Source organism: Carcharodon carcharias, chromosome 33 (genome assembly GCF_017639515.1).
Source record: "Carcharodon carcharias isolate sCarCar2 chromosome 33, sCarCar2.pri, whole genome shotgun sequence".
Taxonomy (NCBI): Eukaryota; Metazoa; Chordata; class Chondrichthyes; order Lamniformes; family Lamnidae; genus Carcharodon; species Carcharodon carcharias.
In genome coordinates this window covers 11,962,823-11,979,659 of record NC_054499.1, presented here as the reverse complement: position 1 = coordinate 11,979,659, position 16,837 = coordinate 11,962,823, and positions in this window count along the sequence as shown.

The window sequence follows — 16,837 nt, the reverse complement described above, 5'->3', positions numbered from 1 at the left end:
GCAATAAATGCTGGCCTAGCCAATGAATAATTAAAACATTGGAAGATGGCCCAGTGGCAGTAATGTCACTGGGCTACTAATACTCTGGGGGACATGGGTTCAAATTCTTTCACTGCTGCTGGTGGAATTTAAATCCAATTAATAAATCTGGAGTTGAAAGCTAGTTCTCAGTGATGGTGACCATGACAGTTATTGCTGATTGATGTAAAAAGCCATCTAATGCCCCTTTAGGGAAGGAAATCTACCACCTTGACCTGGCCTGGCCGATATGTAACTCCAGATCCCCAGTCACGTGGCTGATTCTCAACTGCCCTCTGAAATGGACTAAACTGCCACAGAGAGTTGAACCAGGTGGACTGCAGCGGTTCAAGAAGGCGGCTCACCACCACCACCTTCTCGAGGGGGCGTTGAAGGATGGGCAACAAATGCTGGCCTTGCCCGTGATGCCCAAATCCTATTCAAGAATTAAAAAAAAACAAAGGATGGGCCTAGAGGAGGTGTGAATGGCAAACATCGCCAGCATCTTAGAGAATGGGAGTAGAGGAAAGTTACTGAATTCGAATATAGCCATGTCGTGGGAATTGCACTGATGCATCACGCCGCTCCCAGCCGGAGTGTGGAAAAACCCCTCTGGCTCGTAGGCACGAATACCACGGAAAGAAACACAATGCAGATTCATAATACAGCAGGTTGGGATGACCCGGAACACGTTCACCAGAACAGTAACTTCCAAAAAGGAATTGGACGAACACTTGAAAGGGAGGGAATTTGCAGGGGCTGTGGAGAAGGAGCAGGGTGGGAGTAGGGCTAACCAGGTGGCTCCTCCAAAGGGCCGGCACAGGCTTGATGGGCCGAACAGCCTCCTTCTGCGTCCTATGATACAAACGGCGCAACAACCGGGGCCCATTGGGTGCTGTGCATCGCGTCTTCTGTAGGTCAGCCACAGAGCAGTAGTAAAATGAGGTGTCCCATCTCAGCAGTTTGAGTGCGGAACCCACCACAGGGAGAAGCTGAGGCATAGAAGCATTGAAGGGGAAGCACATGAGGAAGAAAGGAATAGAAGGAGATGCTGGTTGGGTACGAGATGCATATAAAATCGTGATCATACTTGTAAGTTTTTTTACATTTCTAGTAACAACAATGCAGGCGAACAAATTAATGGTCATCAATTGTTTGAAGAACGGACTCACATCAAAGGACAAAGGCAAGATTCCTTCGGTGAAATTCAACCAGGATGAAAAATCCGTGACAAGGAGAAGGATTAAAATATTGAAATGATAGCGATTTATGATTCGGGAACTTGCCCGCTGTGTCATATTTTACTTTCCGTCCCTTGGCCCTCCTTTAATCCTGTCACTAAGCGAAACAGTAAATGATCACTCGAGGCACAAACTGGGAAGAAAATCGGCTGAGTTGAAATAAAAATAAGCAGGAAAGTGATAAATCGGCACATAAAGAATTTAAGTGATTGCTTAAAGGAATAAATAGAGGGGATATTATATCAACAACAGCAACCTGCATTTATGTAGTGCCTTTAACATAATAAATTTCCCAAGGCACTGCACAGGATCATTATAAAGCAAAAATTTGACACCAAGTCATATGACCAAAAGAGGAGTTTCTAAAGGAGGAGGAGAGACACAGAGAGAGAGAGACAGAGAGAGAGAGAGGTGGAGAGGTTTAGAGAGGGAATTCCAGAGCTTAGGTCCCAGGAATGGCTGCCAATAGTGGAGCGTTTAAAATCGGGGAATGTGCAAAAGGATCAAATTGGTTGCCTGGCAGCACAGAACCTGAGCCTTGCTGAAGAAAGAGACATGCCGTTGAAGCTTTTCATCTTGCATTCATCAGGACAGATGCAAGAATGCCAAACTTCAGAGAGAGCAACAATTTAGACTGCATTCAAGAAAAGGCTGCTGGCTGGATGGCAGGTCAGTTCTGATTGGGTGAGATGTTGCCATGGAGAATGCACCAGGTAGCTATTGCTCCCCCATGCTTTGGTTTAATTCAAAAAAAGCGCAATACCTGGATGTGTTCCTTTTGCCTGCAGAGGACAAGTTCCTGTGTATGAATATGTATAGCTTCTAGCATGTGTAAGTGAGCCACATTGCCAGCTAGAATGATATCTTCAATTGGTTGTTAGTGTAACTCTTAACACACTTGGGATTGTTCAGCAAGTGCTGCCCAATTGCAGAATAACATCCAATGTTATGTCCAGTTACATAAAGCTCCCCATTACTTCACCGGTCAGTATACCTGTTGGGATTTGTATAGCTCCCCACGCTATAAGATTGTCCTTATCAGCAATCTTATAAATAGGGCTGCATTCTTATTGAAAAGAAGATGGTCTGAAACTGCTTAAAATCCTATTGGAAAAGGGCAGGTCAGGTGCAGTCAATGGTTACCCCCTGCGCGGAGCTAAAAAAAGAGACTAATGCAGGAGAAGGTAGAAGCTCAGGAAGAGGAAATTTGTCAATTTACGAGATTGTAGGCACCAATGGCTCAAATGGGAGCATTTAAGGTTTTTGTAAAAAGGAACAGTCTCAAAACTAAGAGTTGGGTGGGGAGCTGGTGGGGAGCGTGGTTGGGGGGAGAAGTGGTGTAATGTTACAGGAGTTGCAATAATTCAGAAAGGTAGAAGTTTTACTGGGGTTTGTAATGAGAATCTTAGTATGTGCTTCTTTGTATGCTTAAGTTATAAGAATGTGGGTGGTGGGGAAGGGAGAAGTTATCCATTGGTCAGAAAAATAGAAAAGCAGAATGTTTTATAAGTGGCGAGAAAGTGGGAAACGCTGGTGTTCAGAGGGACCTGGACATCCTCATACACAAATCATAGAAAGGTACCAACATGCAGCCACAGCAAGCAATTAGGAAGGCTGTGGAAGCCTTTATTACAAATGTGGCTCATTTATACCTGCTAGAAGTGACATACATTCATATGCAGGGACCTGTTCTCTTCAAACAAAAGGAGCATGTTCAAGCTTTGCACCTTTTATCAATCACCCGGGAGCTTGGAGAGCCTATAGTTCCCATTGCTTTCTCCATGCCTCGGCCAATCAGAGTTGACTTGCCAACCAATCAGCACGCTTTTCTCCTGTATGCATAAATTGTTGTGATCATTTGAAATTTGGCATTCTTGCATTTGTCCTGATGAGCGCAAGAGAAAATGCTTCAGCAATATGTCTCTCTTTTCAGCAATGTTCAAAGGGATTGGAGTATAAGGGTAAAGAAGCCTTGCTTCGGTTGAAGGAGCGGGCACACTGAAGTCCACTTTCTGTGGAAAGTTTTGCTCTCCATATGTTAGAAAGAGTTTAGCGATTTCTGGGATGAGAGGAAAATTTGAGTAAATAGGCCTGTATTGCCCAGAATTTAGAAATAAGGAGATGACTGAAGCATAATCATTTGGAAGAGAGGGTGGTGTTGAGGTCATGTCACTGGACTAGTAATTCAGAGACCCCGGTTAATACTCTGGGGACATGGGTCCAAATCCCACCACTGCAGCTACTGGATTCAAAATCAATTAACAAATCTAGAATTGAAAGCTAGTCTCACTAGTGGTAACCTTGAAACTCTCATCGATCGATTGATGTGAAAAAACCCATCTGGTTCACTAATGCCCTTTAGGAGAGGAAATCTGCCATCCTATCCTGGTCTGGCCTACATGTGACTCCAGACCCACAGCAATGTGGTTGACTTTTAACTGTTCTTTAAAATGGCCGAGCAAGCCACTCAGTTCAAGGACAATTAGAGATGGGTAACAAATGCTGGCTCTTCATGAAAGAATAAAAAAAAACCCTAAGAAGGTTAGCGGGGAAATACTGAGAAAATGTTTCCCCTCGCAGGAGGATTTAGAACATGGAGCTACAGCCTCAGAATAAGGGGTTGACCATTGAGGACTGAGACGAGAAGAGATTCCTTCACTCAAAAGATTATGAGTCTTTGGAATTCTCCGTCACAGAGTGCTCAGTTGTTGAGCATATTCAAGGCCGAAGTGTGTAGATTGTGGGTGCCATGGGATTCAAGGGAGGAAAGATCAATAAGTAGAGGGCACAGATTTAAATTGATTGGCAAAAGAATCAGGAAGAGCTGGTACAAACTTAGTAGGCCAAATAGCCTCCTTTCTGTGCTATCTGGTATTATATTGGTTAGTGCAGGAAAGTGGAATTGAGCTAGAAGGACTTACTGAATGACAGAGCAGACTCAAGGGGCTGAATGGCCCACTCCTGCTACTATATCTTATGTTCTTATGCCATTGCACTATTTTCATTTGTCAAACAGAGAGGGAGTGGAGAGGAGGAATTCTAAAATTCCTGAATCCTGTTGTACACATATATGTGTAGGATTAGGATTTGGTTTAATCTCACATGATTAAGTCTTTAGCTTTGTTTTAACTTGTGGGTCTGTACTGTAGCTAGAAATAATGAAATGGTTAAATTGTTCTGGTCTAACAACCTAGCGACTAGTGCTGTTTGTTTTCTGCTGAGGTGCAGGATATAACTGGTCTATGCCTGTTAACTTGACTAAGCTGTGTCTGTACATTGATAAACAGGTAGCAATAGAAAGTGGACCAATGGGCCATGGCTGATAAACAAGTTAATATCTTCTGTTTTGTAGGGACTACCTCATTTGTAGGAAGTCTTGTTCACAATAACACTTCTGATGTCACAATGAACCATCTAGGACATCATGTATGGCTAGAGAGTTACAAAGATCTTGAGCTGACTTTCATAATTTGTAGAGTGATGGTTATGTCTCTAACCCCAGAGGGGAAAACTAGATAATTGTGTTTGTTTCTCTGCATGACTGCTACTTAGACATTGGGTACGTCAAGGCTTGGTCAAACACAATAAAATTGAGACCTTATTTAGTGTCAGATTCAAATTCTCTTACACAATTGCAAAGTCTTCATCACAGAACGCCTAAGATCAACAGTAACTTCATCTGAAGGGAAGTGAAATATAAATTGATGCATTTTTTGAAGCCAGGGACAGGGCAGGTTGGAAAAATAACATTAAGTAGTCATCAAAAAGTGCTCAATCAACAGCACTAACAGCCCACATCGATACAGTGCCAAGTCCCAAGGCACTTCATAGCAGTGTTTCCAAACAGAATTTGATATTGAATCAGATATGGAGATCTTAAAAAGTTTTGTCCAAGAGGAATGCCCCTTAAAGAAGGATGGAGAGGTTTATTGAGGGGAGTTCCAGAGCTTAGGGCCCAGGCAACTGAAGGCAAGTCTGTCCGCCGATGGTGTATTAAGGAAGTGGGCATATGAATTGGCGGAATGTAGAACGATTGTAGGGCTGTGGGAAGCTGCAGGGATGAGAAAGGGTGACATCATAGATGGCTTTGAACATGAAGGTGCAAACTTTAAAACCAAGGTGTTCCTGGGCTGGGAACCAATGTCATCACCTTAACCTTCAGTTGAAGATCTAGGATGTGGTAGATGAAGAGTCCAAATATAAATATTGGCTTGATGATAATGTGATACAATATACATTGCTTTGTTTCTTTATTGTATTCTTGATAATTTAAAGTTAAACAAAATTCTTCAAGTGATTTACCCTGTATGAAATGTCTCCTACAATGTAAATAAATAAATTATGCTGTCATCCACAGTCAAGTGACGAATACAAGTTTATTTCTTCTAGCAGATGGCAACAGAGTTGCAAGGCATGTCAGAATTTAGCTCCAAAGCGCCACCTAATGGCCAGAGCCTGCAGCTGCATTGTGACAGTTGACATAGCAAAACTGAATGGGAAACACTGACATGGCAATTTATAGCAGGAAATGGTGACCGAACAGCGTGACCAAATATCATCACACTAGGAAGTGGGCTCTGTTGGATAGGGAGTGCAGGCCTATTATCAGATTTGTAATTATATAGAGATACCACACATACAAATAGTCGTTGGGTACTATACAACTTGAATATTGCTGACAAAGACATTTTGTCGAGTGTAAAATTTGGACAAAATTTATTTTTTCATCAATACTTTGCATACATTGTAAAACAATGTCATTAGCCAATAGGTGATGCATCTTACAATTAGTTTGAAGGGAAATATCAGACTTCCAAATACAAATGCACCACCCAGTGCTCCACTGACCCCTACAGACTCAGAAGGAGGCCGTCAGATTCAGTCTAAGTAGCCTGATTTCAGATGAATGACAATATGATGGATCGAGACACCTTGAAAACCAAAGTGGGGAAATATTCTAGCATTTCCAGTGCTGATTTGATGCATGCACATGACTGTGATTGGCTGTGGTGCTTTTACAGTCAAATAGCCAGGTTTCAGTTGCCAGGCACAAAGAAAGGCTCTTTGGGCATGGGGGCTGAACGGGAAACTGGTGGTTGTCACACTGCAGCTCAGAAAAAGGCAGGAGAGGAAGAGGTCAGTGTTGGGATGGTGTGAGGGAAACATTAGAAGGAATTCAGAGCTGAAGGTGTAGTAGAAGGTTCTCGTACCTATAGGGTTAATGTGGGACAATAGCACAGTACCACCTACACAGTGATGTTAGAAGGCACATGACACAGTCTAGAGATGGACAGAGATGTGTAAAGGCCTAGGATGGAGTCAGCTCCATACTGACACCCTCTATTGTATATGATGATATAGTTATGAGTTGTTAATAAGCTTTTGTTGTTAACATATTCAAGACTTTGAAGCCTACTTCATGGTGTTTGAAAAGGGTTCTTCAGAAAGCATAGCTGCCAGTGGTGCAGCAATGAAAATTGGGGATAAGCAGGGGGGCCAGAATTGGAAGAGCACAGAGATTTGGAGGGTTGTAGGGCTGGAGGATTTTAGACCCAGAGCCCCTGAATAGATCATCACCAGATTGACCAGGCACCACCTTACTCATCAGAATGAGGACGGAGACCAGGTCAAAAAACTCTAAATGGGGGAGTGCGCATCAAGGTGCTCTTCGGTGGCAGGCAGCCTACCAACTCTTCCTCGTCCAGCAATTGTCTCGCTCATGGGATCTTCATCTGAACTCCTCGCTGTCTTGGCACCTACACTTTCAACAGAGGCCTTTCTCCACTGCTCTGAATGCTGGGATAGGCCCCCGTCCATTGACACTGGTCGGCACACGAGCAAGCAGCTCAGTCCTGAAGGGATGGGAAGGGAGAAAATCAATGGATGGGGAAAAAGAAGCAAAAAGTGACAGGGAAGCGATCATGACAGCAGGGAAACGGGAAATTTGTTAATGTCACCCAACCATTCCCTCTGTTTCTGGATAGTGGGTGTCGCTTGGTAATGCAATGCTTCTGATTTCAGTATAACATCAAATTAGGTCAGCATTGCTTAGAATAGGCACACTGGTGTTAACACGGTTTGTCCACTATATACAATGGCATGGATCAAAAAGCAATATATTTCATAGAAGCAGGAAATCTCCCCATGGCAATTGCCCTTTTCAATTATTTGTCATTCCATCCAGGACCACGTTGGCAATTTTACCTGAGCTGATTGAAGCAGCTCAAAACCAGCCCCCCCCAACCCCCCTCCCGCAAAACCTTGTCGGAAATCAGCACAGCTTTTCAAATTGCTCAGTAAGTGGGAGGCGAATGCTTACTGAACTCACCAAAATAGCTGGCCTGCTTATTACGGGTTAAGTGGTGCCTTTGTAATTGACACCTGTGATGACGATGAATGGTTCGATTCATCTGCTATCCAATGATGTGTGGGTTGGTTTAAGTGGTAGCGACTGGGTGTGGCTTATGGCTGACAACCTCACGCCTGGGATATGGGCATGCATACATACGAGCATATGAATTAGGAGCAGGAGTAGGCCACTCGGTCCCTCAAGGCTTCTCTGCCATTCAATAAGATCGTGGCTGGTCTGATTGTAACCTCCACTCCACATTCCCGCCTACCCCCAATAACTTTCACCCCATTGCTTATCAAGAATCTACCTAGCTCTGCCTTAAAAATATTCAAAGACTCTGCTTCCACCGCCTTTTGAGGAAGAGAGTTCCAAAGGCTCACGACACTCTGAGAGAAAAAGAACTTCTCCTCATCGTCCAAAATGGGCAGCCCCCTTGTCTTTGAACAGTGACCCCCTAGTTCTAGATTCTCCCACAAGAGGAAACACGCCCTCCACATCCACCCTGTCAAGACATAGAAACATAAAAAATAGGAGCAGGGGTAGGTCATTCAGCCCTTCAAGCCTGCTCTGTCATTCAATATGATCATGACTGATCCTCTATCCCCACATCATACTCCTGCTCACTCCCCATACTCCTTGATACCTTTAGAGCCTAGAAGTGTATCTATTTCCTTCTTAAATATATTCAGTAACTTGGCCTCCACAGCCTCTGTGGTAGAGAATTCCACAGGTTCACCATCCTCTTATTGAAGAAGTTTCCCCTCATCTCAGCCCAAATTGGTCTACCCAGTATCCTGAGGCTGTGACCCCTTGTTCTAGACCCCTCAGCCAGAGGAAACATCATCCTTGCAACCAGCCTGAGATCCCCTCTCATTCTTCTAAATTCCAGTGAATACAGGCCTAGTCAGCCCAATCTCTCCTCATACCACAATCCTGTCTTCCCCAGGAATCAGTCATGTGAACCTTCGCTACATTCCCTCTATGGCAAGTATATCCTTTCTTAGGTAAGGGGTCCAAAACTACGCACAATACTCCAGTTGTGGTCTCTCCAAGGCCCTGTACAGCTGCAGTAAGACATCCTTGCTCCTGTACTCAAGTTCTCTCGCAATGAAGGCCAACATCCATTTGCCTTCTTAACTGCTTGCTGCACCTGCATGCTTGCTTTCAGCGATTGGTGTACAAGGACACCCAGGTCCCTTTGCACATCAACATTTCCCAATCTATCACCATTTAAATAATACTCTGCGATTCTATTTTTCCTACCAAAGTGGATAACTCTACCATTATCCACGTTATACTGCATTTGCCATGTATTTGCCCACTCATTCAACTTGTCTAAATTGCCTTGAAGCCTCTTAAGACCCTCCTCACCTCTTATGTTCCTACCAAGATTTATGTCATTAACAAACTTGGAAATATTACATTTGGTTCCCTCATCCAACTCATTGATATATATTGTGAATTGCTGGGGCCTAAGCACTGATCCCTGCAGTACCCCACCAGCCACTCTGAAAAAAGACCCGTTTATTCCTACTCTGTTTCCTGTCTGCTAACCAATTCTCAATCCATGCCAATATATTACCCCAATCCCATGTGCTTTAATTTTACACATTAACCTCTTATGTGGGACTTTATCAACAGCTTTCTGAAAATTCAAATACAGCACATCCACTGGTTCGCCCTTATCCATTCTGCTAGTTACATCCTCAAAAAATTCCAGTAGGTTGTCAAACTTGACTTCCCTTTCATAATACCATATTGACTTTGACTAACCCCACTGATATTTTCTAAGTGTCCTGTTATCACATCCTTTATAATAAGCTGTAGCATTTTGCCTACTATTAATGTTAGGCAAACTGGTCTGTCGTTTGCTGTTTTCTCCCTCCCTCCTTTTTTAAATAGTGGGGTTACATTTTCCACCCTCCAATCTGCTGGGACTGTTTCAGAATCTACAGAATTTTGGAACATGACAACCAACGCATCCACTATTTCCATGGCCACCTCCTTTAGTGCCCTGGGATGTAGATCATCAGGCCCTGGGGATTTATCAGCTTTCATTCCCATTAATTTCTCCAGCACTGTTGTTTTAGTAATACTAATTTCCTTCAATTGCCCCTTCTCAATTCTTCTTCCCGTGGTTCCCTAGTATTTCTGGGAAGTTATTTGTATCTTCCTCCGTGAAGACAGAACTAAAGTAGTTGCTTAATAGCTCTGCCATTTGCTTGTTCTCTATAATAAATTCCCCTTTGATCGTAAGGGATCTACATCTGTCTTCACTAATCTTTTTCTTTTTAATATACTTATAGAAGCTTTTACAATCTGTTTTTATGTTCCTTGCAAGCTTACTCTCATACTCTATTTTTCCCCTCTTAATCAATCTCTTGGTCCTCCTTTGCTGAATTCTAAACTATTCCCAATCCTTAGGCTTACTACTTTTTCTAGCAACTTTATATGACACCTCTTTGGAGCTAATACTATACTTAATTTCTTTTGTTAGCCATGGTTGGGCTGCTTTTCCTGTTGTGCTTTTGCACCAGAAAGGAATGTATAACTGTTGCAATGCATACATTCATTCCTTAAGTATTAGCCATTGCCTATCCACCTTTTAATGAAGTTCCCCAATCTACCATAGCCGACTTATGCCTCACGCCTTCATAGTTTCCTTTGTTTAGAGTTAGGACCCTAGTTTCAAATCGGACTACTTCACTTTCCACCCAAATGATGAATTCTATCACATTATGGTCACTGTTTCCTAAAGGACCCCGCACAACAAGATTATTAATTAACCCCTTCTCATTGCACAACACCAAACAATACCAAACCTAGGATAGCCTGTTTCTTAGTCGTTTCCTCGACTTACTGGTAGTAAAAAAATCCATCTTGTACACGCTCCAGGGGCTGAAATTTTCGCTTGGTGGGTGGGTGCATGCCTGACACATTTGAACGTGAAATGATGCGCGTAGGTGTTGGCCGAGCATGCCAATATCAACACGCAGTTGCGCAATAATTCGGTTGGCGGGCATGTGCCAGAGTCGGCAGCGCGCTCGCCGACAATTAAAAGGCCTGTTAGGGCCATTAAATAATCAATTAAATTAAAGTTTTCGCTGTCTATCCAACCTAACGGTTGGAGGGCAGGTGAAAAGGCCAAGTGGCCTTTGCATTTTTTTGGAAACCTCACCCACAGGCGGGATGAGGTTTCCAAAAGCAAATAATAATGAACTAAAAGTTTTAATATTGAATTAATAGCACGTCCCTGCTCATATGACAGAGTCACATGAGGGGACATGTTTCATTACTTTTTTATTTTCTTAATTTCTTTTGTACCTCTTCATCTCCCCGAGGTAGCTCCGTGCCTCAGGCAGATTACGCAACGCTCATTTGTGTGCATGCGCGAAGTTTGTGCTCGACCTGCTGGCCCTCCCACCCACCCCCCCCCCCCCCCCACCCCGCACTCCCCCCAACCCGCGCCGCCCCCCCCCCCCCCCCCACCTCCCCTGCACAGGCAGCACTGCCGCTCACATTTCAGAAATAGCGGTCCGATGCCGATCGTGAGCGGCGGGCAGCTTCCCGATAGCCCCCACTCGCCTCCACCGAGGACAAAATTCTGCCCCAGAAATTCATCCACCACAGGATTGTTGCTAATTTGGTTTGCCCAGTCTACATGCAGATTAAAGTGGCCCTCAGGATCTCAAAGGTTTCAATCAAATCACCTCTCGCTCTTCTAAACTCCAGTGGATACAAGCCTAACCTGTCCAACCCCTCCTCATAAGACAACCCACCCATTCCTGGTATTAGTCTAGTAAACCTTCCCTGAACTGCTTCTAATGCATTTCCATCGTTCCTTAAATAAGGAGACCAATACTGTACAAACACTCCAGATCTGTTGGTTCATTGTGGTCCTTATCTCTCAGGCTCAGGATAGGAGTTAATCTTGCGTTAGAAAGCATTTTAAAAAAAATTCATGGGTTGTGGGCATTGCTGGCTAGGTTAGCATTTATTGCACATCCCTCATTGCCCTTGTTCAGAGGGCATTTAAGAGTCAACCACATTGCTGTGGGTCTGGGTCACATCCAGGCCAGGTAAGGATGGCAAATTTTCTTCTACAGCAATCAACAATGGTTTCATGGTCATCATTAGACTTTTAATTCCAAATTTTTATTGAATTAAAACTTCACCACCTTCTGTGGCGGGTTTTGAACCCTGGTCCCAAGACAATTACCTTGCGTCTCTGGAAAATTAGCCCAGTGACAATACCACTACACCATTGCCTCCCATAAGCGATCTAGCAGTTTATGTGCAGGGAGAATGTGCAAGGCTATGGGGAGAAGGTGGGAAATGAGCATCGCTCATTTAGAGGGCTGGTACAGACATGACACAATGAAGGGTCTCCTTCTGTTCTGTAACTGTTCTGTGATTCTGTGAAATGCTGCTTCTTTATTTATTTACCCATAAGCTATCCAACAGTTTATGGGTAGACAAGGGGAGGTTGGTGGAAGGTCAAACCTTGGTTCTGTTATGGGATGAAACACATTCCTGAATGACGGGACAAATCTCAATTTTGCTGCCACTTTTTGATCTTCCTGGTTGCCTGAGTTAATCTCTATTCACCCCGCTCGAAATAAATAAAGAAGCAGCATTTTACAGAATGGTTACAGCAGAGAAGGAGGCTATTCATTCCATCATGTCTGTACTGGCTCTGAATGAGCGATGTGCTGAGTGCCAGTCTCCTGCCTTCCCCCGTGGCCTTGCACATTCTTCGTCTTCAGGTAATTATCTAATTCCCTCTTGAATGCCTCGACTGAATCTGACTCCACCACACTCTCAGGCAGCACGTTCCAGATCCTAACCATTCGCTATGTGAAAAAGTTTCTCCTCGTGTCTTCATTGCTTCTTTTGCCCAATTCCCTTAAATCTGTGCTCTCTTGTTCTCGATCCTTCCACCAATGGGAAGAGTTTCTCCCTATCTACTCTGTTCAGACCTCTCATGATTTTGGACACTTCTATCAAATCTCTTCCCAGTCTTCTCTTTGCCAAGAAAAACAGTCCTAACTTCTCCAATCTATCCATGTAACTGAAGTTCCTTATCACTGGAACCATTCTCATGAATAATTTCTGCACCCTGTCTAATGCTTTACATCTTTCCTAAAGTGTGGCACCCAGAACTGGATGCAATACTCTAGTTGAGGCCGAACCAGTGTTTTATACAGTTTTAACATAACCTCTTTGCTCTTGTACTTATGCCCCTATTAATAATGCCTGTGATACTGTATGCTTTATTAACTGTTTTCTCAACCTTATATAGCGTGTTCCACAACCTCAGATGTTCCAAAGCACTTTAACACCAATGAGGTACTTCTAAGGTATAGTCAAGGTTGTAATGTGGGAAATCAGTTTGCAAACAGCAAGCTCCTGGCCAGATATTCTTTTGCAAAATTGGTTGAGGGGACAATCTTGGTCAGGACACTGGGGGAAACTTCCTGACTGTCCTTCAGAATGGTGTCCATGGGATCTTTCATGAGAGATGCATGAGCTCCTTCTGTGCTGTAAGCTTCTACAGACAGAAAGGAACTGGTTAAAAAAAATGACATCCTGCGCTGAGACATGGTGAGATTGAGAAGCCTTCGTGTATGGGGCTAGTTGGTTATGGAGAGGTGAGTCTGCCTCTTTGTTACTATGGCAATACTGAATCAAAGCTCCTTTGCTCTAGGTTTTATCTCAAGTGTTTAAGTGAACGAGGAGCAAAGAGCAACCTCCATTAGTGCCCATTGTCAGATACACTGAGAGCAGGGCATGGATCAGCCATCCCATTGTCCAAGCTGGCTTGACAACACCTGAGGCAGCCGTGTCACAAGACAAGGGCACGAACTAGGGCTTCTGCCCTAACCTGCGCACCCCCCCAACCCCCAAATCTCTCAGAGCACCGCACCAGCCGACGGTGATACTAAGGCTCCCAGCAACAAGGTCCAGAGGTGCCAGCGAACAAGAGGGTACACTGGCCTAGAGGTGCCAACTGGGATATGACAAGGAGTGGGAGTGCTGCATTGCCAGGGGCACTGCTTTTCAGGTGAGGCATTAACCCGAGTCCCCAGGTGCCCTCTCAGATAGATGTAAAAGATCCCAGGAAGATTATTTTGAAGAAGAGCAGGGGAGTTCCCCCTGGTGTCCCCAGTCAGCGTCATGTAAACAGATGACCTGGTCAATCGACAAAGTGCTGATTGTGAGATCTTGTGTGGACAGATTGGCTGCTACGTTATAACAATGGCCATGCACGTCAAAAAATGAGCTTCCTCAGCTGCGAAGCACTCAAGGATGGCCTGAGGCCAGTGAAAGGCGCTATATCAATGCAAATCCTTTCGTCTTTGCTCTGGACGAAAGACAAGCAGGTCTTCCACACGTGAGACTTTTGAAGGCACAAGGGAGAATTTAAGGAGACTAATTCTTCTCCTCATTTGCTTGACAATGTTGCCCCTTTCCTCTCTTCCTCCAGGCTTGACTCCTCAGCAGGTTGGAGTCCTGTGGGTGCAAGCACCCACCCCGGTTCATCAGCCCAATGACAATCCTTCATGGAAGAATTTGAGCCTTGATTGCCAGCTATTTATTTGACATTGTAGTGGGCTGGTAGGGAAGGGCAGAAGGAGTAGCATCAAGGATGACCCTTAATCCTCTTCCTCCCTATTGCCAACACACCCAAGCACAATAAATAGATTGATAGATTGATAGATGGATGGATGGAGGATTAATGGATAGATGAATAGATAGATTTATAAATGGGTGGATAGAAGATCAATGGATAGATGGATAGATGGAGAGATAGACAGAGAAAGAGACAGAGAGATAGACAGACAGACAAGTGGAAAGATAGATGGATAGATAGATAGATAGATAGACAGACAGATAGATATATAATTAGACAGACAGAGAGATAGATAGATAGACAAACAGACTGAGGGATAGATATAAAAACAAAAAAACTGCGGATGCTGGAAATCCAAAACAAATTGTTTTGGATTTCCAGCATCCGCAGTTTTTTTGTTTTTATATCCATCCCTCAGTCTGTTTGTCTATCTATCTATCTCTCTGTCTGTCTAATTATATATCTATCTGTCTGTCTATCTATCTATCTATCTATTTATCTATCACCTATCTATCTATCTCTCAGTCTGTTTGACTGTCTGTCTATCTATCTATCTGTTTGTCTGTCTAATTATGTATCTGTCTGTCTGCCTATCTATCTATCTATCTATCTATCTATCTGTATGTCAGTCTATCTATCTATGTATTTATGTATCTATCATCTATCTGCTTTTGTTGTGAGGGATAGATAGATAGACAGACAGACAGATAGATGATAGATAGATACATAGATAGATAGATAGATAGATAGATAAATAGATAGACAGACATACAGATAGATAGATAGATAGATTGGTGGATGATAGGGAGATAATTGGTTTATTAAGAAACCGTTAGGGTGACAGGTACCGAATTGTGATGAAGATACAAATAAAACAAGAATTCACAATTCATAGCCTAGTTATAGATAAACCTTTAAAGAGAAATAGTAAAAGGTTTTCACATCTATGAACATCTAAGTATACAAATAGTTACAATACATTGCAAAATGCAGGTCTCATTACTTTACAAAATAAAAATAAAATGTCTACTGCTCTCCACATTTTGCATTAATGTAGCAAAGCTACTCTGAAGTACTCAAACAACTGAACTTGTGTTCCCTTTGTGAAAGGCTCAGTCTGGGCTTGAACCCCAGTTCCCACTGCCACTATCACTTGCCACAACCACACGAAAGTAAATGTGCGATGGAATTAAGGAGAAAAGACACCATTCCACAAAGAAAGTATAGACGGAATAGATTACGTGGCAGCCAAATCCACTACTTTACAAAACTCATAAATAATATGGAAATGATTGAGAATTTAATAAACTCAACCTGACAACATGTGATCTACTAAATAAGAAAAAGGATGATAGTGTAATAGAAAAGGAGACAGTAAGGGGCAAGTAAAGAAAAGATGGGTTGGGAAGAGGTGTGAATGGTATCAGTGGTGACGAAGATTTAACGCAACTGGAAGTTTGGGGTCATGGACAGAATGGTAGATGTTCAGCAATGTGGACCCCACCCCCCAAATCTGTGTTTGGACTTCCCAGTGTAGAGGAGACCGTTGCGCGAGCAGTGGCAGTAAGTTGGACGGAATTATTTGGAACCAGGCAAGGGAATTGTGTGCTCCTGATTTGTACAGCTCGGTTGCCTAATGGATAATCTCATTGAGTGTTGGCAAATTGATGCCTCTCAAAAATCACAGGAACCAAGCAAGGGACAGGAAATTGCGAGGGAAATCAACACCCTGCTCCAAAGATTTGCACGTAAATGCCAAGGAGGAAGAGAATGCAATTCATCTGTAATAAAGGTGGTTCCAATCGATGCACGGATTAATGAGTTCCATTAGCACAAAATAACAAGCAATTTTACCCATTGCATTACACATCAAAAAAAGGGTCCGATTAGTGAAATCCACATGATGGTGAAAATCACAGAGATTGGAATCTAATTTGTCAAATTCGAGTCTTTTGCGGTGAAAGTCTACTTGTCTTCTGAAGAAGCTGTGCTCCCTTTGATGTTGTGCATTAAGGAGCATTGGCTAGTTAAGTGGGGCGAGAGGAGATAGAAGACTTGAAGCTCCCGGATGGTTACAGGGAAGAAGGAAAGTACTCTCTCTGGGTAACTGTTGACAATCTGAGGGCACTGGTCCTGAAGAACATAAGGACATAAGAAATAGGAGCACAATACTAGGCATTTTGGTCCCTTGAGCCTACTCCGTCATGCAATAAGGTCATGGCTGATCTGACTGTGGCCTTAATTCCACTTACCTGCCTGTGCCCCATGCCCTTGACCCCCTCATCAATCAAAAATCTGTCTAACTCAGCCTTGAATATATTCAGTGACCCAGCCTCCACTGCTCTCTGTGGAAGAGAATTCCACAGGCTAACTTCTTCCTCATCTCCAGGACATGAAGGAGAACTCCCCTCCTATTCAAAATAGTTCCAGGAGATCCTTAACGTCCAACTGAGAGGGCAGACGGGGTTTGACATTGGTCTGAAAAGCGGTACCTCCAACAGTGCAGCACCCTCTCAGCACTGCACTGTGGCGTGTCAGCTGGGCATTAAATAGGATACCCCTTATTTAGAAACTGTTCCCCATAGTTCTATA